This window comes from Lethenteron reissneri, chromosome 27 (genome assembly GCF_015708825.2).
Source record: "Lethenteron reissneri isolate LAM-NWPU_2019-01 chromosome 27, ASM1570882v1, whole genome shotgun sequence".
NCBI classification, from domain to species: Eukaryota; Metazoa; Chordata; class Hyperoartia; order Petromyzontiformes; family Petromyzontidae; genus Lethenteron; species Lethenteron reissneri.
In genome coordinates, this window is record NC_083805.1 from 14,059,370 (window position 1) to 14,085,835 (window position 26,466).

General features: G+C 47.9%; 1 protein-coding gene across 1 annotated transcript in view; it reads left to right on the forward strand.

Moving 5' to 3' along the window:
• Positions 1-26,466, forward strand: part of CASZ1 (castor zinc finger 1) — a 135,145-nt gene that overhangs the window by 20,755 nt on the left and 87,924 nt on the right. The window contains exon 2 of the mRNA XM_061561218.1: positions 5,586-5,755. The gene's annotated coding sequence lies outside the window, so the exon portion shown is untranslated. The remainder of the gene's footprint in view (positions 1-5,585; positions 5,756-26,466) is intronic.

Consider the following 26,466-nt stretch of genomic DNA (forward strand, 5'->3'; position numbering starts at 1 on the left):
CCGGCACGGGAATCGAACTTGTGTCTCGCCAGGTTTTGAGGGGAGGGAAATGAACTTCTGTCATGCCGGGTTTGTAGCGTAGTGCGCTAACCACTGCGCCACCGCTCCCCACTCATAGCCACAAACACCTGTACGCGCGTTTATTACTGGTAGGAAGCTCCTGGTTACACCAGCCCACAGGGGACTATTGTGTCCGTCGTGCAGGGATGGGCTGGGTGGGGAGGGGAGGGTGGGGAGGGCTGGGTGGGGAGGGGAGGGTGGGGAGGGGCTGGGTGGGGAGGGTGGGGAGGGACTGAGTGGGGAGGGGCTGGGTGGGGAGGGGCTGGTCACCCCGTGGTGCCCTTATAAAACTCAACGTTTAACCTACTCACGCCGGCTTGTGCCCGCCCTCACAGTCGGGCATATTTGCGAAATACACCACGTCGCCGTTGACCCTGGCCATTGACCCAGCAACCCAACGTTCCTACCAGCTCCCTCCGCAGGAATGTATTCATGTTTCGTGGCACAGGATTTATACACATGTACATATAGGCAGTTTGACAAAGATTGTATGGACTCGCATACTCAGTCACAGATGGTAGTATGCGCATTGTTTTATACTCACACGTGGTTGTGCAAGCCCTTTGTCACGAAGGCCTCTCTACCCACGTTGTGTTGGGACATAGAATGGTGGAGGGGGCTTTGTTTGACCATACTTCACCACGCGAATCAGTGCGGGGTTGTTGAAGCCAGGAGGAGGGAGTCGGGCCAACGTGCTTCAATTGCTCCGCGTGTGGATATCTCAATCGATAATTCTCGGGCAGGATGCGACTGTGATCACCCAGAACAGAATCGTTGGAACACCATAACGACCCCAATGGCCGATTCACAAATAACGCAGAAGGAGAAGGAGGCGTTATCACAGCGACGCACTCGGCTACTCCCGGCGCAATTACCCGGCTCAACCACCCCCAGTGCAAGATGATAGCTGTTGCTCTGCATCAGCCGCAGGACGGAGGAGAATTGTGCTTCCTCGTTTGTGGATTGAGAAAAATAACCGCGAATGCTTGTTGTTTTTGAGAATCTGATCGTGAAAAGCAGTGTGCCTATACGTGCCTGAAGAAAAGCACGTATGAGTGCGCTACCACCTGCTGTGACGCATGGTTCAGACAGTTTCAGTTTTATTTATTTGGTAGAGCCCTGTGAGCCATTCGGCTCTTGAATCGGGTGCAACCGCAACAAACAATAAGTAATATTTAAAAATACTTTTTTTTAAACACGCTTTAATGAAATGTACCCTACTAGTAATGGCAGAACTCCACGACTCCAGAAAGTGGCCCCAAGGCTTGCCATAACGTAAGGGGGCCGTGGTGGTTTACAGCCAACGTGAGTTGAGCGTGGACAATTAAACCCAAGCCGAAACATAACATATAAAAAAAATGTTTAAAAATACTTTTTCTTTTATTTTTTATGATAGAATATAGTGCTGTCATCAGTATGACCTAAGTATACCAAGTTTGCAGTCGATGCCACATTGGGAAGTGGGTTAAAATTGAGTTACAAGATTTGAGGATACGACAACAACAACAACAGACAGAGTGAGTTAAATAACTGCGTGTAAAAAACAAAAACATGACCAAGAAAACATCTTAAAGTGACTATGTGACTATGGGCAAACAGACACAACGGCCCCTGAACGAAAACAACGGATCAAAAAGTCTGAAAAAGTGCGCAAAGAGGCCATGCTTTAATGGCGTGCTCTCTTGAAATGACATTGGCTGAGAGACGCTGAGACGCATGTAAATTTCATTCGCGCCATACGTAGCCAACCCAAGGGCAACAAACTAAACGCAAACGTCGGTTCGAAAGAAATTCGTTTCCAGTCTTGATTTAAAAGTGCCTAGTTCCCAGTGGTTTCCCGGATATCGGAAGGAAGAGAGCGTTCCAGACGGCCGCAGAATCGCATCTGAAAGCGCGCGATGCGGACAGAGGAAGACGTGAATTTGAGAGCGTATGCTGGCTAGTGCCGTCATTTAAACTTGAATATGCTAAGTGGGGCTTGTGCAGGACACGTCACGGTTAGAGAGGGGTGGTAAGGTGATGGGTCAAGAACGATCTTTGTTTTTGTATGTTTTGATTTTTGTATTCTCGTATGTCCGTCTCCCCGTGTCCTTGTCACTTTCCTTCTGTGTATGTCGCAGCGCCGCCCTGTCTATCAGTGACACGCTTTGCCTGTGTGTGTCTGTCTGGTCCCGATGTCTCCATGTCTGTCTCCGTGTCTGGCTTTCCACGTGTTTCTGTCCTCCCCACTCTGTTCCTGTGTCTTTCCAGCTCTTTCTACTGCCGCCGTGTCTCTTGTTCGGTCACCTCTGTGTTGTCTCTCGTCTCTTTCCACGTTGTGTCTGTCTCTGTCTGTCTGTGCGTCTGTCTCCGCGTCTGTCTTTCCACGTGCATATTCCGGTCCCTGTGACTGTCCTTGTGTGTGTCTCTCTCACTCTTATGTCCTTTCACGTCTCTCATTGTTGTTCCTCTGCCTCTCACTGTCTCCACGTGCGAGGAGTCTGTCCGTCTGTCAGTGTCTCCGTGTGCTCAGTTCCGTTATTTGTTTTGTCCGTCCGTGATAGAAAGACACGCGCTGCCTCGCAATAAGATCGTACGTGACACGTGTAACCCATGGGGAGACAAAGGCGGTCGGGCGTGGTGCTGGCCACCCACCCCCTCGTGTGTCGTTCCGGCCTTCATAGGTGCTCGCTAACAGCACTTGCCCCAACAGTCTGTTAAGGCTATACGGGGGATCTTTGTCTTTTTGTGTATATATCTGAGTGTATATTGAGGAGCAGTGGCATAGCAGTGAACGTTGCACTCCGCTGTGAACCCGGCTACCCGAGTTCGATTCTCACTCGCGACCAGTAACAGTGCTGAATGTCTGAACCCAGTCTCTTGGCCTCCCCAAGGTCGACTCAGCCTCAAATTAGTACCTGGTGCGGTGTGTAACACATTAGTAGTGGGGAAACCAAGGTGGCCAAGGATTATTGGTTCTGCTAACACCGACCACCTCGTGTGTCCCGTGTCGGCTTTCATAGATGCTCGCTAACAGCACTTGCCCCAAAAGTATGTTCAGTCCATACGGTGGGATCTTTGTCTTTTTTGTGTGTTAGTGTCTTTGTATGAGTGCGTTGGTGTGTATATGTGTATGTATGAGTGTACGTGTTGATGTGTGTGTGTGAGTTTATGAGCTCACGTGCGCGTTTTTCACGCTTTGACGTTTTTATCACTTTTCATGATTTTATGAGCTTTCCGTTTAATTATTTTTCGGTTTTTATTTTTTATTTTTTATTATGAAATCCTGAAAAAAAATGTGACACATTCACACATACACTCTCTCCCTCTCTCTCACACACACACACGCACACTCTCACACACTCTGCTCTCACACACAGAAATATGTCATCTTCACCCACATCGACCCACGGAGCAAGTGGTGTTAGCGAGCAGCTATTAAGGTCAAAAAGACACACACACACGGTGTGGCAAAGGCTTATGCCCAACCACCTTTGTCTCTCCAGGACTGATGTTTGGCGCGATGAAATGGATTTAAGTTCAACATTTATTTCTGATGCTGCTGCTGCGTTGGCAGCGGTTACACAAGCACACAAAGTACCCAAACTCAACACACACAAAATAAATATCTAATATTAGACGTTTCGGGGGAATGGTCCTCCCTCATAACATCGCCCGAAACGTCGAATATTCCGTATCTTTTTGCTTATTAGGGCGGTGGGTTTTTTTTTTGACGAGCGTGTGTTGCGTTTAGGTTCTCGTTAAGGCTGAGTCACCCTAGGGGAGAGCAGGCTCGGTGCCTGCTTCACCAAAGGAGAGATGGGGACTGTGAGATTAGTAAACTGTGCTCGTGTGGTGGTGGCGGTGGTGGTGATGTGCAGGCATGGACGGGATTGGAACCTGGGTCCACATGGTGCACAGTTGGTGAAGCAGTGTTCACACCACAAACCAAAAACGAAGATCCCACTCGTAGAGCCGTAACAGACTTTTGGGGCAAGTGATGTTAGCGAGCACCGGGCGTGGCCAGCACCACGCCCGGCCGCCTTTGTCTCCATAGTGGCGATGTTTACACAGTGCACCAGGTACTCGTTTAAGGCTGAGTCGACTAGGGGAGACCAAGGACATGTTCAAATACTCGCTGTCATTGTCATTGGTTGTAAGCAGGGAACCTAAATCGGATGTCTGCCGGGTTCATACTGCAATGTGCTAACCGACTGTGCCACTGCTGCCCACTCACACACTTCGAAACACGTGAAAACATTAACTCTTGAACAAACACCCACACGCACAATTGTGTACCCTCACACACACACGGACACTGAAACTCACACACGCGTAATGTAACACACACACTTGTGTACCATCACACACACACGTACACTCTCAAACTCACATACGCATAATGTAATACACACACACTCACCCCCAACCGCCTGCACAAGGTTTCATCCGATTGACACAAAATCAGCTGCATTTGCGTAATACGCAAAAAAAAAGCAGGGGGGAACGTTTGTCCTCAATAAATTGCAAATTTGCTGAGGGGGGCATTTCATCGTTTTGGACGCTAGCTTCGAGGATGCAATCTGTGGCATGGCACTTTTACTTTCGTGGCGGCAGCGCTGCGCCTCTCACATTGCTTACGGCCGTGTGGTGGAACAATCACATTGCTCCTTCAGGAAGGAATCTGGCTTCCACTGTATGTATGTTGAACTTCTTTCGCACCGTACGTAGCCAACCGTGCCAATCGGTTGATGGTGATAATGGTGATGGTGGTGAAGAATGAAGCAAGGTTTCCTTTTGTGAGGTCATGAGTTTAAGTCATTGCCGGGGTCACAGACAACAGCAGTGGTAGTAGCAGCACAAGCAGCAGTTGTAGTAGCAGACGCATTGTTATCATATCAGCAGCAGCATTACCATCCGCAGTCTCATCCGCAGCAGAAGTGGCAACAGAAACTTCACCTATTTAGTGGAATTCGCATCAGCAGCAGCATCATCACCATCATCCTCTTTTGCTAAAAGAGGTGGTCAATTTGTGTTCCATAAAATTACATAAAACAACGTATCCACAACTTAATAAGGATGAGTTTATGTATACATAAAATGTGTCGATAGATAGCTAAAGCCACTCTGTCCTCAAATTACCAAAATAGACATTTTTTAAGCTCGATCGGACCCCCGTCTGGTTTAAATAAAGAACATTCGGTTACATAAAGGTCAACAAACTGTTCCCTTGTAAAATTACATTCGCCAAAGTTATAATAGTGACCATGGGGCATTGACCAACGTCTACAACCAGCAGGGCTGCGGGAAGTCGGGAAAAGGAAACAGAAATCTGGTTTAAACCCCCCCCCAACCCCCGCAAAAAAATCTAAAGATCAATATTCGCCCACTTGAGGCTCAGACATTGGACTGGCTTGGACGGTTTTCGTTTGCACGTTGGCTCATTATGACTCTGTTACTTTTTGTGCCATTACAGGTCCGCGCAGAGAAAGCGCGGTCGTCGGCGCGATTATTAATTTTAATTATTTATTCCCACGTTCTCACAGCTCGCCCCGACGAAGCCTTCCTCCCCCCCTGTCACCACTTCGCCGCCGCCGCCCCCCGCAGCCCCCACGTCGTCCGTCCACGCTGCTCCCGGGAATCTCCGTGCTTCAAGCTGCGCGACGTTCAAACGACGACGACACCGTCCTCGACGTCGCAGCCGCACGAAATCGAGGTGAACGTTTGGCCCCGTGCACCATCGCGTGAAACGTGGCAAGGCCAACGTTACTCCGATTGCGTTTATGCATGTATGTGCAGGTGGTCTACGGTTTACGACGTTTATATTTTGCCACCGATGGATCGATGTACAACTCAGCAACTTGATTTGCGACGCAGCTTCTGACATGACTCGGACCAGTCAGTCTGGTTTCCGATGTTTGCTTGGCGTGGATCTTTTGTCAACCACAAGTCGTTTTGTGTATTTTTTACCTGTTAAGCCCTGCTAAATGTGCCCGATAAAAGGGAAAAAGAAAACACCAAAAAGTGATGTTCCTACTATTTATACTGTCTGTGGGAAAATAGGGTCGAGTTTACGACGGGGTTTCCAGGAACGCATCGCCTCGTGAAAGCGGGGGAACTGTTACAGGTTCACCTTTTGCTCCGTGAGATTTTGTGTAAACGCAGCAAAACTTTATTTCTACGCAAAATTCGCGATATTATGTTTTGTAATCACTCAGATGCGGCCATGCAGTCAGCCGTGGGACAAAATAGTGTGTGTTTGTGTACTCCACGTACAACTGTGTGTAACGTGCGCGCTACTCGGCAGGTAGCCGTCGTCGGTTCGATCCCGACCCTGACGCCTGTATAATTGGAGTTTGCATGTCTCTCTCTCTCTCTCCCCGTGGTCGCATCGATTTTTCTCTGCGTCCTCCGGTTTTTCTCTCCACATTTAGAACCAACGTGCGTTTCGAGTATTTGGCTGCTATAAATTTCCACATGACAAGCCACTTCGTTGAGCTGTCATTTGTGGCCAGTTCGCTTCTGAAAGAGAGCTATACAGCTCAGTGGGCCTTACCTGGCAAGGTATTTTTATGTATTTAGACTCACGTCGCTGCTCCCGTGCCTCCTTCTAGCATCTATCGCGTTCCCTCTCCTCCTGCTCGAACCGTCGACACTCCGCACCAATTTTTCTAAATTTAGTTTTAGTTTACTTTGCCATTAATTATGAGGAACGTGTGCGACAAGGTGGTGGGGTGGTGGAGGGTTTCGACACATTTATACTTACGCAATCTAACCCTAAAACATTTATTCTGAATTTTTTACTTAATTTTAATACTAGATTTGAAGCTTTCGTGACTGCAAGGATTCATACTCTTAGGTTTTTTCGGTAAAGTCACGTAGGTCACTTGATACAGTAAATTTAGCTGTGACGGTCCCATCTGAAGACGGAGACTTGTGTTGCCTCTAAAACGTCGTGATTTAATTGATTTATTTAATTTTTTTTATCTACGTGACTTTACCAAAAAAAACCTAAGATTATTAATTTTAATAATTAACAATCGTACATTATACCCCCTTCCCTGCCTTATTGAAATTACGAAAGGTCACGCCCAGCCACGCAGCTAAACGTCTCGTCCAATCAGAGCGCCTCCTGTTGGGGTTGCCTCTGACCAATGAGAGGCCGCGCCGACATCGGCCGCCCTAGTCAAGGTGCCGGAGCAGCCGCTGTGGTTCCCTCTCTGCACGAGACCAACAATTACGACAATTACGACAATTCTAATAATTACTGCGAGTGCTATTGCTACAATAATTACGTAGTTATAATCTTAATGAATAGAAATGTCGTTTGTTTTGTCGCGCCCGTTCCGACGCGCTGAGGGCAACAGGTGTTATGCTCAAGTTTGAACGGGCAGGTGAGAATCGTGTTCGTGATTTACATTTAAATGCCGTGATCCTATCCCTATTTTAATAGCCTAAATTTCCTCATTATGATTGTTGATATAAGTGCCTTCAATTAAAGTGCTAAATGTGCACGCATCGTTCTACCATTGCAGTCTAAATGTGTCTTACCGTCCTTCATACAGTACAGTACCTAATGATCGCAAATACGACAATTAAACACGTTATTCGTTTTCGTGTTGTTCTAAATGTAATTTCACTACTTTGCAATCGGGGTGATCGTTATTCCAATTGTAATAGCCGTGCTGCGTGTTATCAAACTTTAATTACGTAGACTGTTGTATAGCAATCCGCATGCTTTTATTGTATGGTCAAGGGTTCACATAGGCAAGCCATCATTGTCATCTATACAGGATCATACAATTTGTACCACTCTGTGCGAAGTCGTCAGTGGTTGTTAAAGGTGCTCCCTGCCATGGGAATGTGGAATTGCCACTGGTGGAGATGAGCTCTGCACAGTACCCGTAGGATCATAGAGACCTTTTGTCAATCCACTGCTGGATGAGGGCCTCCCCACGCCCTGCTGGTTGTGGAGGCCGTTTGACCATACTTCACCCCGGCTAGTCAGTGCAGATTGGTAAAGACGGGCAGCATAGACGTACAGTACAACTGGATATCACCACAACGTGGCCCCACATTCCTATAACAACCTGTTTGTGCATGGTAGACACCCATCTCCGGCACTGCCCAAGCTCAGATCTGCTTGGCGAGATGTTAACTACCTCGCCTTGTATACAGGAGATCGTGGGTTTGATGCTGACCCTCGCGCCTGTATATTTGGAGTTTGCAATGTTCTCCCCATGGTCGCGTGGGGTTTTCTCCAGGCCCTCCGGTTTTCCCCTCCACATTTGGAAACATGTGCTTCGAGCATTTGGCTGCTATAAATTTCCACGCGATAAGCCACTTCGTTGGCCTCTCATTTGCGGCCAGGTCGCTTCTGATAAAGAACTAAATAGCTCGAGTGCACTTGACCTGGTAAAATATAATAGCAGTTAAGTATTAAAAATGGTCTTCACGGTAAAAAAAGAGGTACAAAACAAGTTTTTCAATGGAGGCACTTTCATTTGCACTCAAGTAGAAATTTCATTATTTTCACCCGAAAAATTAATGAAATTTTCTTTATGCAAACCACCCACTTTTATTCAGCACATCATTTTTTTTATTAATTTGTGGGGTCAAAATAATTTATGTTATACATTACAGTGTAAATAAAAGTGTGGGCTTTAAAAAACTCGTTTTTAAACGTATTGTTTTGGTGTTCAGTTCATTCGTGAAACGGCTCAGACCGTCAACTCTACTACACTTGCAAATCCGGTTAAATCACTTTAATGACAACCCTGGATTAACCACTTGTGGCTGAAACCAAAGTTTCCAAACCAGGATCTCAGTGGTGCTGCCTCCCCCCCCGTGCTCTGATCCGTGAGCCACCGCTTCACTGTATTTTATTTACTATATTTGAACCTCGCCAGCTCTCAGATTTTCTGGGAGAGGAAAAAAATAGATTCCTTCACCCGCCTGGTGGTGCCACATTCATAGCAAGCATCCTCATGGTCAACTATCCTATTGAGATACAGACGTTGTGTACACACACAGCCTCTGATCACATCTCCTTGGAATAGGCCCCATTTCCATCAGATTTAAGAAGATAATCGGCGGGTAAGCCAGGGCATTGCTTGAACGGGTGACGACCCTGTAATAACAGGTGCTATAGGCAGCTGCGGGGGTTTTGATGTGGGCAGCGGAGGGCAGCGCAGGCATCGCCCACGTCTCGCGCTCAAATTGTCTTCAATAAAGCAGGTTGGAAGGTTAACTTAACAAGTAGGTATTCTTTAAGGTTGATTCACATCAATCCATCGTGGGGCATCGAATAGGGAATATGCAGTCGAAAGTTGATAACTTCGACGATCATCTCAAATCAAGGTCAAGGATCTTCTCTCCGCATAAAACGAGTGTGGGTCAGCTCTATAGACGATGGTCCTCGGCCAGTGGTGGAAATTCCACGTTCCTCTGACGGGAAACAAGCATCTTTCCCTCCCTGGCCAGCCACTGTACTGTACGCACCTCGGTGTAAGTGTATAATGCTCTATAATGCCTGCCGAAGTGGTGGTCCTTAATAATACATAAACGCGCATTCATATACACACATAGATACTTACATACATAATACATGCGCACATTGAATCGGTATGTACACAAGCTCAGTGTGGGTATATTTTGTAAAATAGTCAAGATGCACACACAAACCCACAGAGATTCGCTGTTGGAGCAAGTGCTGTCAGCGAGCACCTATTTATGAGGGGGGTAGTGGTGCAATTAGCATCACACACAATGCCCTGCTGCCCTTTGTATCACCGGTGCTGGTGCTCGTAAACCACATTGTCACACAACAAAGGTGCTACTCATTTAAGGCTGAGTCTACCTAGTGGGGGGGGGGTGGCCCAGTCCATATCAAGACATCTATTGACCACCAGTCCATGGATGATGGTGGCACTCGCTTACGATGGTTACTTTGATGCGGCCGTGGAAACGCTCCAGATTCTATGGCTGGGACCCTGGTCTCTTTGCAGGGTAAACGTTGTTCACTTCCTTTGAAGTGGCACCGCAGACAGAGGACTACGCTGACGATGATGATGATGATGGTGTTGAGTTAACCTCGACCAGGATTTGAACTTGTGGGTCAAGTGTTCTAACTGTCGCACTCCACGGCCAGATAAACCACATTTGTTGTGTTCATGACAAGCTAGATACGCGGGCAACGTGTCTCTCTTCTTCATCTGTTTCTGCGCGCAACCCATGAGCCCCCCGTGGCCTTCTGGGAATGCTCAAAAGCATTGAATGTAGCTGCCCCAAAAGTTTTGGAAATATCTAGCTTTGTCTCTTGGCTGCATCTCCATTCTGCCGTCTCTGTCCTCAATTTAACTATTAAATTCACGGAAGGTTAAGTGTGTGATTTTACAACATAATTGCACTCGTTAAGTTTCTTTTATAAACCTGTAATTGTGGTATGCTTTGATGTCTTCCGGCTGCATCGCCCTTGAAAAAGAGCGTCACGGCTCGATAGGCTTTTTTTACTTGGGGGGAAATAAATTTTTAATAATTTCTGATAACTTCAGCAGCATTGATTCAACGTAAGAAAAACTATCTGTGGACCGGTTTCTACATGCGGTGTCTCATCAACTTTCTTTGAACCGATGTTGGTGAACTGACAGTTGTGAAGGGCAAGGACCCCTCTATTGAAGAGGTGGTTCACAGCTCCATGCAAAATTAGGACGTGTTGCCAGTTTTGACGCAGAACGGAATGTGATGTTCATATTTTGTCCAGTGAACATCTTCTAGGCCGTTCTACCGCTTTCACAGAATGAGGCGTCGTTTTGAATGCTCGCAACGTGTACTATAAAACTTGAAATCATAAAAAACTAAATTGAACTTTAAGCCAATAATTTGGCTTATTGGACCTGGAGATGTTATCCATTTTATGAATTACAATAGCCGGGCACATGATGAGGGCCCTGTGTCTAAATCATACAATGGATAGGCATAACCCAGTGCCATTGACTCAACAGGCTTTGCACAGTGAATTATACATACATAAATGTCCTTCATTTATTCAGAATTGCTTCACGGATTCTCACGTTATCAGGTGGGTCCTACACTGAGATGTTGGAATAATTCCTGTGTATATTTTGTAGAAGTATTTTAGTGTCTGTACGAGTCTGTGTGGTTCTGTGTGAGTCTGCAGGTGTCTGTGTGAGGCTGTGTGAGGCTGTGTAAATCTGTTTGAGTCCGTGTGAGTCCCTAAGAAAGCAGCAAGGGAGGGGTGGGGGAGGTAAGAGAGCAAGAGGGCATCGATCGTGTCACAACTCATAAATATAAAATTGACGCTTACACTCGGAAGCACGTGCATGGAGTTATGCTCGTGACGATAGCTGATCTACTGGTGGTACACATTTCATGCAGTTTACACACATATTTGATATTTAGCCTTATGGAAAAAACCGGGGCAGAACATAGAGAAGAGGGAACAAATGAGAAGCGACACGATGGATGCGGTGTTAAGGAGCTCGTAGAGAATCGAATTGTCACCTTTGACCTGTTACTCCAAATTCCAGCGAATCGCTGGAGGAAGTTAAATGTCGCATGCCCCCAACAGTCACGGATTTGAGCCTCGCTTTTTGGGCCTGAGCAAGGGTTAACGTTTCTAAATAATGAAATAAAGGGCACATACAAAAATTGAGCATTGAATATCGAAATTAGATTTATGGGAAACCGGGAGTCATGTGACTCAATTTGCAGACCCGACATCTTGGGGCCCCCGATGGGTTTATTTATATACTTGCAACCAAATATTCCATGAGATTTATCGAAGCTCGCTGGGCCAGACTAAGGCGCCGACGAGATGCTCAGGGTTTACCGTGAATGCCCGATGCAAAGTCGGTCAGGCTAAGGCGCACTGAGCATTCCCAGTCGAGGTCAAGTCAAAGTGTGTCCCTCTGAGATTAAAGTGGGAGATTCTGCATTCTTGTGGCAGAGGCCAATCACAAAGTTGTGAATATTTGATCGACCTCTCAAGAACAATTGGCCAAGTTGATCTCTAAGCTCTTCCGGTTGTGAGTTCATCTCTCTGCCACAGTCTCACCCAGTAGGCTTGGGGTTCAACATTCTTAGGGTTTCAAGCACATATGCATGTTGAACTTCATTCGCACTGTACGTAGCCAACTGCTAATCGGAGGTACGGGGGAAGGGGACAGGTTAGTGCCTGAAGCTCTATAGAGCCAGACCAAAACACCCTTAGGATTTTTCAAATGAATTGTGAGTATTATCTAAGGATCAGAGAGCCAGACGATGGCACCCTTAAGGATTCCCAGGGTCCACTGGTAATGACCAAGCCTCCGAGAACTAGACTAAGGGATTCTCGTGATTCTTAGCATTCCATGTTAACGTCTGGCATAAACACAGCTGCTCAATTCATGGACGCACGGCTTCCAAATTCAGAAGTGCACGAAGCATCTCAAGCGAAGTTAATTTCATAGGCGAAAAGAACCTAATATATAAAGCTTTTAAAAGGGACGATAATGTGGGGGATAACACATCCGGCAGATTTGCATTTATTTACGTTTCAATGAAATCGCTGCGCCGTTTCACGATTCTAATTTCCCCACCGCTCAAACCGCTGGGTGGAAAGTTTAGTGAGTCTGCGGGGTGAGTTTCTGTCCCATACAGAACTGTGCGGCCATTGACAGATCTCGGCTGAACTTGCACCGACGCTCACGAGACAGGGGTTCGTCCTCGGGCAGTGGGGGGTGCTGACCCCATCGACATTATTTTTGGGAGTCTCTCCCACTGCCCCCCCCCCTTTTCATTTAAAAATCCAAATGCGATGACAGAAGATAGTGTGTGTGTGTCTGTGTGCATCTGTGCGATTGTATGATTGTTTTTGAGGGAGTGTGATTCCGTGTGAGTTTGTGTGTATCTTTGGCTGCTTGGTTCTGGACGAGCATGTGGCTGTCATTGTGAGTCTCTGGGTGTCTTGTGTGAGTCTGTGGGAGTCTATTTGCTTCTTATAAAAGGTAGCGGTGTCGTTAGATATTATACATGTCGGTAAAAATAGAGAACTAGTGAGATGAAAGAATAGTGATGCAGACAGAATGGAGTCGAGATAGATTCGTTGGCTTTCACGTGAAATATTTTGCTACGTATTTAAATTTGGGACGATATTTGAGGCACCACTATTAATGCAATACTCCAGGGTCCCTTGAGCTTGGTTTGTGCGGTTACATATAGCGCCACCACTGGCTTTGGTCGGCCGACAACAGACGTTTGCCGAGTAAATGCCGTTAATGACAAAGCGTGGAGTTAACCAACTTCAGTGCTTTACAAGGGCACGTTGTGTCCACGCTTTAGGGGCTGATCGCCTGGGTAGCGTCCCTTCTTCACGGCTCCCGCTGCAGTCGCGAAGTTAATTCAGCTTCTGAGCCAGCTGGCCAGGATTGGCCAAAAAACTTCACCCACTTTTCACCCAGGAAAGATGGAGAGCACAGACTTTAGTGTTTCTAACGTAACATTCAAACTGAACGAGAACATATTCAAGAATCACAGTTCGGAGACACGACGACATGTACTATTAATAAGAAGACTTTCAATAAAAAATGTTGTTAAAGCTTAAATCTCATCAATGGTTCACATACTATCCAGGACACTGTTGCAGTGCCACACCAGGCTGTTTACAACACCGTGAGCAGTAACTGTAGCGGTGCAGTTCTTCATCATGGAGTGGGCCGATTGTGAAGTTGCAGATATGCGTTTGAAATTTTAATTAAATTCATCCAGAGGGGTCGAGTGTTGGAGAGATTGACCCGCATGGTCAGAAAGGCACGAGTTCAATCCTAGGTCAGTGGTTGATCTGACCCGTCATTACAACCACAACAGTGGTAGTCCTATGGGGAGCTGTGAGTCCCTGCCATGGGAATGTGGAATTTCCCCCACTGGCGCACGATGACCGTATGTGTGAATGTTTATAAGTGCAATGTAAAGTCTACTTATTTATGACGTTCGTTTTCATACCGAGGTTTTCACGCCCAGTATCGCCATTCGTAATGAATTTATTTTGAGTCAGATCGTTGAGGTGTAATGTAATTTTGTTGTTGTTGCTGCTAAAGCCCTCCACCGCCCGATCGGAGTCAATCAAATCTAGTGATGACAATTGTCACATTTTGCATGGCCTTTTCGTCGTTCCTCCTCCTCTCTGTCTTCCGGTTTTGCCGAAAGACCAAATCCATCAGCACATTTGCCTGTGACGTGACGTGGCAACATGATAACTTTGGCCTCTGTCGGGTGGTGAAGGGATATAGTTGACAAACAAAACAACTGACATCGTACACTACGTGATCTAACCCGAGATAAACTATTAATGAATTATCCCCTTGACTATTTTTAACCCAGTGTTTTCCCCCTTATTACATTGATCTCAACTCTCTTGCAAAAGATACCCCATGACGAGAAGAGGGCTCTCATCTGTTTAAATAAAGGCTCTTGACTGCGACTCTGACCGTGCGTGCGTGGATGTCCGTGGGGAGTGGTAGTGGAGTGGTTTGTGTGCGCTGTGTTCCGAACCCGGGCCACCCAAGTTCGATTCCCGCTTACGGGCCAAATATCAGTGCTGAATCTATGAACTCGTTCTGGGCCTCCTCCCCTATAGGTGGACTGAACCTTAGAAATGAGCACTCGGTGCCAAGTGTAGACAAAATCACTGGGGAGACAAAAGCGGCCGGGCCACCCATGTGTGCCGTGCAATGCCTTTATAGGTGCTCGCTAACGGGACTTGCACCAACGGTTGGAGGCTATATAGGGGATCTTTGTCAGTGTGTGTTTGTGTATTAATGTGCGTGCTTGCATGCGTCTACAAAACGTATAATTTTAACCTGTCAATTTTCAAAATTACTTTCGAGCGAAAATGATGTAATTTTATAATTTATAGCTTTTTCCATTTTTTTTCCATTTTCCACCGAATCCCTTAAATCCCGTTGCCAGGCAACGTGAGGTAATTTATTAATTGAGTTTTTTTTCTATCCCCCCCCCCTTTCCATTTTTACTGGAAGAGAGGACGGACGACCACATCTCTCTCTCGCGCTTCTAGATTTAAGGGTTTGTCAATTTGTGTGGCGTCAGCTAACGGCAGACACACACACTCATACACACATATACACACACATTCATACACACACACACTCATACACACATATACACACACATTCACACACACACTCATACACACATACATGCACACACACACACACGCATGCACACGTACATACACACATATACACACTCATACACTCATACACTCATGCACACATCCTGTCATACACTCACACACACGTATATATGCACACATACTCATACACACTCATACACACTCGCATATATTAATACACACACACTCATAAACACACAAGACAAAGATCCTCACCTATATACTCTTAACAGTTTTGGGGCAAGTGCTGTTTGCGAGCATCTATTTAGGTGAACACGGCACATGAGCGGGTGGGTGGCCAGCACCACGCCCTACCGTCTTTGTCTCCCTAGTGGCGATATTTACACACTGCACCAGGTACTCATTTGAGGCTGAGTCGACCAAGGGGATGCCCAGGAGCGGTTCAGATAATCGTCACTGATGTTGGCCGTGAGCGGGAATCGAACTCACCGTGTTCAAAACGCAGTGCGCTAACCACTACACTACCGCTTCCCTACACACATCCCTACATAAATACACTCATCCATTGACTCGTACTCGTACACCAAGACACAAATCCCCCATATAGCCTTTAACAGACTGTTACGGCAAGTTCTCTTAGTGAGCGCCTATCAAGGCCAGGCGCGGTGTTGGCCACCCAGCCCTTCAGGGTGTGCCGTGCCAGCCTTCGATAACAGCGCTTGCCACAACAGTCTGTTAAGGCTATACGGGGGAATCTGTGTCCTTGTGTGTGTGAGTATGTGTACTTGCATGCATTAATGCGTGTATGTGTGTATGTGAGTGCGTCTGTATGTGCGTGGATGCATGAGTGTGTGTGTGCGCGTGGTGTCTTGGGGGTGGTTCCGTGTAATTGTGGGAAAATGTGAATTATGTTTAAAACAGCGTCTTCCAAACAATGCATCACTCTTACGGCAAGTCTGAGCACGAGAGGGGAGAGCAGAGTAACGTTTGGGAGAGAGATGGAAGAAAGAGGCAGAGTGAGAGCGCGAGAGCAAAGGGCAGACGTCTCCCAGCACCTCTCATGCATTTCAGAATCAAATTCTTTATTCATACTGGAGGAATCCGATGAGGTATAAAGATATTTTTCTCAGATTTCAACGGCAACAAGGGGTGTGTGTGTGGAAAGTGGATGGAGTGTAACGTTTTGAATTGGGGATCGCCTTTGTGAAAGGTTCCAAATGTATTCACATCATCATCATCACGATCCACGGGCAGAAAACCCGTAGGTGTCCACTGCACATTTCGTAACTTGTTTCCACTTTCCTCTGTCTTGTGCCAATACGCTCAAGTAGTGGCCACATCTTTGTGGCACCAATCTCTAATGTCGTCATTAAGCCATTCTCTGTTAGGTCTTCCTCCCTTTACGGTTCCTTCCAATTCTTAGAACAACGCACATTCCCCTATTGTCCACCCTACACAAAATGATGTCCACACAGTGCCAGTTTCCTTGTCATCACTGGCTGCATCATCAGGTCATCTTCTTCTACGTGCAACCCTTTTTTCTTTCTTCTACATTGGTCACTCTTTGGGTGCGGCTTAGATGCAGCATCCTTCTGCAGCAATTCACTTCCGAAAGCCAATATCTTATTCACGGGAGTTTCTCCAATCTCACCTTGGAAAATGACGAGCTGGAGCAAGTGAATTGTAAAAGTGCGTCCCAATTACCGAGTAATTAGAGACTTGTTCAAGGGATGATGAATCTCGGTGGGTTCTCACCTGGGTAAATAATGGGAGACATGGATCAATGCGCACGCTTATACAGTCACATGTTTCTTGTCCGAGTGTACTGGGAGAGATGGGGGTGGGGGGCAGTCCCCAGTGTAAGAGACAGGAGATGGCATTCGAGATAGGAGGCTGTGTTAGAAGTGGGACCGGTGTTCGAGATAAGGATAGGAGTAAGTGTCAGAGATAGGAGTCAATTTTAGAGATATGAGACGGTTTTAGAGATAGGAGTGTTAGAGATAGGAGTCAGTGTTGTTGATAGGCGTCAGTGTTAGAGAAAGGAGTCAATCTCAGAGATAAGAAAGAGACCGTGTCAGAGATATGACCGGTGTTCCACACAGACATTCTGGACTAGTGGAGGCATCATACAAATGCCCTTTTTCCTTTAATGACAGAGCCCCCCCCCCTCTTCCGCCACCACCCCCACGAACGCTCCCTCCCCCAATCCCGTGCTCCCCTTTCCAAAGAGGTCGCTCACAGCTTTTAACAAAATTACGATTTTTATTGCGGAAAATGTGTGTGTGTGCGTGCGTGTTAATGTGTGTGATTATTTATGTATGAACGTGCACGCGCGCGTGTTTTCTCTGCAAAATGTGCCCGCGTTTGTTGGTGGTGGGGGGGGGCAGCGCGTGTGTGTTCGTGGGTGGCACACGAACCCAAGCCACCCGAGTTCGATTCCTGCTCGCGGCCACCAACACCACTGACGATTATCTGATCCGGTCCTGGGTTTCCCCTAGGTTGACTCGGCTTCAAATGAGTGCGTGGTGCGGTGTGTAATCATCGCCACTGAGGAGACAAAGGCGGCCCAGGCGTGATGCTGACTTTCAGAGGTGCTCGCTAACAGCACTTGCCCCAACAGTCTGTCAAGGCTACACGGGGGATCTTTGTGTTGTGGGTTCATCATGTGCTTGATTATGATGGGGTCACAGCTTGTTGTTGTTGTTTTGTGTACCTTTGTGTTTGCTTGTTGGACTATTGTGTAGTTGTTTTGAGCTATAAAGAAAGTCCAGTGCCCAGGAACGTCGCTTATGATGAACTTTTATTCATATTCATCGAGTTGTTGTTGTTAATTGTGCTTGTGCACCACTGCCAACGCAGCAGCACCATCGCCAAATATTTAGTTGAACGCAATTGCGTGTTTCTTCATCGCGAGGCCTCCTGTATTTGTGCGTGTTTAGCATACGGGGAGTGATAGTGCACAGGTTAGCGCTAACAGCACTTGCCCCAAAAGTTTATTAAGGCTATACAGGGGATCTTAGTCTTTGTAGCATATGGGAAGTGGTAGTGCACAGGTTAGCGCTAACAGCACTTGCCCCAACTGCCTGTCAAGGCTGTACGGGGGATCTTTGTGTTTGTGGCATTGCCTGCGTAGCCGCGTGTGCGCTGTGTGTATGCATCGTTTGCTGGCTTATATATATTATAAATAATAATAATTTCACCATACTTCACCACACTTCACGTTGGTCCGTATGGGTTGGCAAAGGGAGAGAGCATCTCCTCCCTTGTCGAGCTCCTGCGCCTCCTCCTGCAATCCTAGCTGCACAGCCGGTACATGTGTCCAGTATCAGGCACGTGCTGATTATCGTATGGCCATCAGTGGATAGACCGTGGCATGTGGTGGTGGTGGTGGTGGTGATGATGGTGTCCACGGTGACCCAACCGAAGTTGCCCTGCGGTTCCGTGTCTCTCGCCATGTCCACACATTGCCCAATGTCGCTAGGGTAGCCCCCCCCCCGTCCCCGCACTCTCTCTAGGGTAGCTTCTCAGCCCCGCAGCGCTCACAAACGCCACCCCTACATCAAGGCAGCACCTCAATGAAGAAGAACTCAGTCTGGTGTCGGCTCAACATAAACGATTATCGCCAACCCCTTGGAAATCTGTTGTCATGCTATGGCGGGGGGGGGGGGGGGGGCGGTGTTTATTTGTTTGACCATACTTCACCTTGCTGGTTAGTGTGGGTGGGTGCCGGGCAAGAGGGTTCAGGGACTGGCTCGGCAATTGCTCGCAGCTGCTGGTGGCCGTGGCCGGGAATCGAACCCGGGTTGCCGGGGCTTGTAGCCCAAACGTGCGAAGCGCTGGGCCACCGTTGTGGCGCCCCATCTAAATGTTACGCGCACATTGAAACCACCAGACGGCCATACTGGAGGAGCTCATGAAAGTCCGCAGCGCAACAAGACGAGCGGAAATTGTTTTCTGAAAGGGGGAAGAAAATAATAACAGAGAACAATCTTTAGACAGAGAGCGCTCTCAAGGTCAGCGGCTTCCCCGTGCCGCCACCTGAGCTCGCCACAAAGAGACCGGGTCCAGATTCGCCCGCTCGCTGCTCTTCAGTGAACACGCAAAGGTGTTGTGCTCCACAAAAGCCTGGGGTTGGTTTTGTGTGGGTTTTTTTACGTTTTACCTCTCATCAGTTAGCCCAAAACCACTTTACACAGGCGCCAAGGCGTTATGATGATGATGATGCTTGGATGTTGTAGGAAATAGCCGTCAATGGAGTTGTTTATAATTTTTTTAAATGTGTAATGTTTTAGAGTTCAGGACTCCAAAGTCTTGTAAACACCAAAAATCAGCGGTTCCCTGTGTAGCCTACTAGACTTTTCGGGAAAGTGCACTCCGCGAGCTCCTATTAAGGCGAGCATGCCAGACAAAGCAATGACGTGACCAGCACCAGGACTGGCTCCACATTCTAATGCTGAGTCGACCTAGCAGCGGCCCACTACAGACTTAAACACAGCTTGCCACTTAACCTTAGCCATAGCCAGGGAATCAAACTCGTGGTTCTCGGGTTCTTAGCTGCAGCGAAATTAATTACTGTGGCACAAGAATTTTGGCAACTGTAAGATTGGGAGTTTAAATTCAGAGCCAGAATTGGAGTGAGGTGGCTTAATATCATCGTCATTGTCGTTATCATCATCAGCATGAATGTCCTTCATTCACGCGGGGGAAATCCTCGCCGAGACTCTTGTTTTTCAGGAGGGGGTCGCCCCGTTAGCGATGTGTGATCGATGCGTATTGAGTGTTTACGCGTGGGAGGGAAAGCAAAGTGACGGAGGGAAAATTCGTCTGGGTGCAGGGAGAACACAAAACCAACAATGCCCGTGTATTAGACAGCCGGTTCCGAAGCCTACTTGCTGCGCTGCATCCCGCAGCACCTTCACAGCCAAGCAAACGCAGCGTCCCAGGTGCGAGTCACAGACTCAGGAGTGCGCGCTTGTATCTGGAAACCGCCCATAGTCAGACCCAAACGGATAAATGCATTGGAGGTTTTCACAGCGCGATGTATGGGACGTGGTCTTCAAAAGCTGCTCTTTCAGCATAGCCATGGCTGAAGACGCTGCCTGTGAAGATTCCTCCCAACGTGGGAGGCGAGACATCGCGAAGGAGAGAGGAGCAGCGCTTGCCACGGCGATCCGGGGAGAGCAGCCTTCAAGAGCACACCTCAAGAATGAAATTGGCCCTTCCGTTCAAGTCTCTTCGCTTACACAATAAGATGTGTTGTAGACTGGGAGAAAACTGCCGGTCACCGACTCAGCTGGCAGCAGGCTGTGAAAACAGGCCTCAGGAGAGGCGAGGAGAGAAGAAACACTGCTTGGTAGACCAAGAGGGAGCGACGTAAAGAACAAGCAACAAACACCTCTGGAGCTGCCACCGCATTCACTTGCAATTGCTGTGGCAAGGATTGTCACTCAAGGATTGGCCTACTAAGTCATTCTAGGCGCTGCAAAACCTACAGCTGACCTCGTAAGGCGCAAAAGAAATTGTCTCTCGAGACACAAGGCCTATGATGATGAGGCTTATCAGTCGCCAGGTCTTCTAGCCGTATGTTAACCAGCAACATTAAAGAGGACAAGCTATGGGACCGGGTTTTGACCTTCTGGGGATCATCAGCAGAGTCAGGCCTGCCAAACGAATGCTGCTGATTTAACCATATGCTCACCCTAAATTATTTGGGTCTCTCTCAGTACAAAACATAAACCGATAGACTAACGGGTTATTTGTTTTTTACAGAGCGACACAGCGTGGCATTTATTTTATGGCACTGAATGTTTGAACGAGCGTCGTCGCGCAGTTCCTCGTCACCGGTGACTGCACCAATAAGAAACGGCACAACTGGCCACTGCCACGTAAACGTGGAATTTCCGCCAACGTCTCAGGAGCGCCGCCGCCTTACTCGTTCACCGTTAGTTAGCAGATGCGGGTATCTCCTCTCCGCTCCGCCGACCATAGCCAGTGGCTGCTGCGTGCGTATTCGGTGCAAGTGACGTGTGGCTCTTTGATTAATTCGCTGAGTTCAGCGCCAAGGGCTGGAACGTATGAGCATGTGAGACGACTGACACGTGGTGAGCCTCGCTGTGCAGGAGATGGGGGATTTTGTTGATACGGTTGCCAACATAATGGGAGAGGGGACCCAGTCTCCTACCTCACCGCACTTTGATAGAAATTCAGCATGGAGAGCGGTCACGGTTGATTGATGATCCAGCACTCACTGATTCACTCCAGGAACTCGCTGGAGGCCAGTCGCCTCCTCATCACTCTTTTATTGCCACTACCGTTTTCTGTTTCTGTTTCCCGTGAACTTCGCTCATTGATTCCTCCACTCATACTTAGGACTGGGCCTCTACCGGACTGACGGTTTCACTCACCAAACTGCAGGTCACAACAACTCACTCACTCACTCACCCACTCACTCACTCACCCACTCACTCACCACACTGCGGGTCACAACAACTCACTCACTCACCCACTCACTCACTACACTGCGGTTTACAACTAACTCACTCCCTCGCCCACTGATTCACCACACTGCGGATCACAACAACTGACTCACTCACCCACTCACTCACCCACTCACTCACCCACTCACTCATCACACTGCGGGTCACAACAACTCACTCACTTGCCACACTGCGGTTTACAACTAACTCAGTCCCTCACCCACTCACTCACCACACTGCAGGTCACATCAACTCCCTCACTCACTCACCACACTGCGGGTCACAACAACTCACCCACTCACTCACCACACTGCAGGTCACCTCACTCCTCTCTCGGCTTCTTCCCTCGCACTGCTCCACTGTGGAATGCTACAGATCTGACCACCAATCGGCTTTAGTTTTATATTCCACTGCGAAAGACGTAGATCTGCTGATTCTGGTATAAACTGATTATAACCAAGACCAAACCTTCTTCTGTTGGAGACAGATTTTTGCAGGCAGGCTCCGTGATTGTGGAATTCCATTCCTCCTCAGTCCATTCGGGAGTCTGTTACACTTTTTAAATAGCATCTTAAAACTCACCTGTTTTTACAACAAGCGTTCTCCATAACTTAAGCTTCATCTAAAGCGCTTTGAGGCCTTCTGTGAATTGCGGTAATAATAATCATAATAAACCATGTTTCTTTAAATTATTCTTAATGCATATGTCTCTCGGCTTTTGTACAAGACCCACGTTCCTGATTCGTACATCACGACAGCAGCGACACACGGCTGACCATGCTCTTCTCTGGGCACATTTGCTACGTCGCTTGTCGTTAATGAAGTTATGCTTTCCGAAAGCAGCCGCTCCAACCTGCCTCTCGCTCACCTCTTTACCCATCATCATTTTCATTCCGAGTACATCCTCGGTATTTGCACGAGTTAACTAAAACCCGGAGTTTACGTGGCGCCATTCGCGCGAGGCCTCACAGAACCATACATAAAACAAACTGACCCTCAACAAAGCCTTAACGAATAAAACTGAATAAAACTTGAAGGGATAAAAAAAAACTATATTGATGCCAAAAAACCCCGACACAGACGGCCACGCAAGAGAAAACAGATGTGACTTAAAACAGAGACCTAAAAGACTCAACCGACCGAGATTCCCGAATGTTCTGGGGAAGAGTGAGGTTCCTCAGACTAGGAGGCACCTCGCTGCTGCTGTTGCTGAGGGCTCTATCACCCACTGAGCGTAAAACTAAAATAAAACTAAATCTTTTTTTATTTTACCATGTAAGGCGTACTGAGCTATTACAGCTCTTTTTCAGAAGCGACCTGGCCGCAAATGATAGCTCAACGAAGTGGCTTATCACTTGGATGTTTATATCAGCCAAATATTCTAAACGCGTGACGTTGATTCTAAATGTGGAGGAAAAAACGGGACCCGGAGAAAATTCCACACGACCACGGGGAGAGAGACACGCAGACTTCAAATATACAGCAGCAGGCGTCAGGGTCGGGATCGAACCCACGACCTCCTGTATACCAGGTGAGGTAGTTAACATCTCCTAGCCACCGTGATGATGAGAGAGAGACACGCAAACTCCAAATATACAGCAGCATGCTTGTGTGGCCAACTTGTTGCCATGCTCGGAGTGATCTTCATGCCCAACTGTGTCGCCTCATTCATTTGTCAAGCCAATAGTTTCCCGGTCGTTAATTTCCATCGGTTAGTGAATCTGAGTCGGTTCGCTCTTTCACCGCTCATCCTTATTATAAGCCGGGCGGAGGGTGGTGGTGGTGTTGGCTACGCTGCTGCGCGGGGCCTGTGGTCCAGTGCTGTGGAGGCAGCGAGGGTTAGTGGATCACCGTGCAGGTGCTTTGACGCTCCCTTCCCACGGGCATCGAGGAGGTGCCATACCCTGGCTCGCTCGGAGAATACAGTACACCAAAAATGGACCCCCACTGGTTCAACATTTTATGGGGTAGAGCCTTTGCCCCCCCTGGCATGGGTGTTTTTTTTTTCCGGGGTGCTCCAGTCTCTTCACATGTGACCACTCGTGAACTGGCTGATAACACCTTAATATCGAGAGGACCGCACGGGGTGCTCCAGTCTCCTCATATGTCACCACTCGTGAACTGGCTGATAACACCTTAATGTAGAGAGAACCGCAGAGCTTGAGGTTGTGGGGGGGGGGGGGGGTTAGATTTGTGGCTGCTGCTGCTGCCGCTGCTGCCTCCCCCGCTGTCTGCGGTTCCCCCTCACCTCCTTCTGCGTCGTTCTCCGTCTTTGAGCGAGCGAGCAGGACAATCGATTTATTTATCCGAATCCAGTTTTTGAGCAAACATCTTCGAAGTTGTTGACGCAAATCGCCTTGGTGAGAGCGAGCGGCGTCTCCTTGCCTTGCTCTGATTTGTGTTTCGTGACTTCTCAGTGTGGCCGTTCTGTTTGCAAACGGGTTTTGATTGCTGCCATGTATTTCCATGAGGGCCCTTGGGTCTGTATCAGTGTTTGCAGAATCAAATGCCTTTCCCGAGCCCACAAATGCCTTTTCCTAGAATCGTATTCGTACAGTAAGTGTGTATGTAAACACAGATTCCCCCATGTAGCCTTCAGCAAACTATTGGGGCAAGTACAATTAGCGAGCGCATAGAGGATGGGTGGCCAACCCAACCCAGCCTTTGTCTCACCAGTTCTGATGTTTACACATTGCACCTCAACAGGTACTCATTTTGAGGCTGAGTCGACCTAGGGGAGGCCCAGGACCTGTTCAGATAATCTTCACCCATGTCGGCCGTGAGCGGGAATGTCCGCTGTCCACTGCGCCACTGCTCTCCACCATCTGTGTATGTGCACACACACACACATTCAAGATGATTGACATCCATGTTACGATGCAAGTGTGTGTGTGTAGATGTGCTTGGGGAGCAGTGGTGCAGTGGTTTGTGCACAGCGCCACGGACCAGGCGACCCAAGTTAAATCCCCACGCACGACAAACCTCGGTGACCGATATCTGAATCTGGTCCTGGGCCTCTCCTAGGTTGACTCAGCCTTAAACTTTTACACACCTGCCGGCTCGTTAAGAGCACTTTCCCCAGCAGTCTGTTGAAGGCTCTGTGGGGGATCTTTGGCTTTGTGTCAGGACACACACACACACCGACAGAGTATTCCACAAGCATGTGCAATCGATATATTGTATACAAAATAACAGGTGCTCGCTAACAGCACTTCTCCCTAGACTATTAGAGGCTAAATGTGGGATATGTGTCTCTGTATGTGTCTATACGTGTGTATGTGTCTAAGTGTTGGTGTCTCTTTACAGGCTACACGGGGTGTGTGTGTGTCTTTGTCTCTGTCTATGTGATTCAGCGTGGTAGTATATACTAGTGGGCAGTGATATCATAAGTAGTTTGCACGGACACCACAGTCCCTTCAGACTGGGTTCAGTCCCTGGCCATATACCACGTGTGGATATCTACACCTGGATCTGTCCTCCCCTAGATCTACTCAGCCTGAACTGAATAAATTGTCCTGTGAAGTGCTCAGGAACATTAACAGTGGGAATACAAAGGTGGCCCGGGCATGCACAGTGCTGGTTCCACCACACCCTCAAATGTGTGCTGCGCAAGACTAATAGGTGCTCTCAAACAGGACTACCCTGGCAGTATATAGTGCTGAACGGCGAACCGTGTGTGTGTGCCCATGTCCGTGTACGTAAGTGTATTACTGTAGTGATAATGTTGGCCGTGTATGAGTGGTAACGCTGCGTTTGTGTTTCTTTAAAGGCTGGTGACATAGCCCAACCCTGTTTCCATGGAAATAGACCAAAACACACTCTCTCTGACACACGCACACACACACCTTTACATACACACACGCACACAGCCATATAAGCGCGCGCACACACCAATACATAGACACGTACACACCTTTACATACACACACACAATTATATACACACACACCTTTACATAGACACGCACCTTTACATGCACACACACAACTATATACGCACACACACCTTTACATAGACACACACAATTATATACGCACGCACACACCGACACAGACACACCGTTACATACACAACCATATACGCGCACACACATATACACACAACTAAAGATAGACATACACACACCTTTACATAGAAACTCGCACGAACAAATAAAGACACACATAACCCTACACATAGACACTCGCACACCTTACACACAGACAACGAAAGACAGACACACCTTTACATACACACTCGCACACACCTACACACACACATACAAGACAATAATTCCCATATAGCCTGGAACAGACTGGGGGCAAGTGCTGTTAACGGGCACCTATGAAGGCCAGCACGGCACACGAGGGGGTGGGTGGCCACCGCCACGCCCCGCCGCCTTTGTCTCCCCAGTGCTGATATGTATACACAGTCGACCAAGGAGATGCCCAGGACAGGTTCCGATGTTCGTCACTGCGAGCGGGAATCGAACTCTGATCGTCGGGTTCGTAACGCAGTGCGCTAACTACTGCGCCACCGCTCCCCCCCTCCACACACGCACCTACACCTACACCCACGCACCTACAAAGACACACACACACCTACACCCACGCACCTACACCACGCAACTACAAAGACACACACCTACACCTACACACCTACAAAGACACACACACCTACACCCATGCACCTACAAAGACACACACACACCTACACCCACTCACCTACAAAGACACACACCTACACCCACGCACCTACACAGACACACACCCACGCACCTACACCCACTCACCTACAAAGACACACACTCCTACACCCACG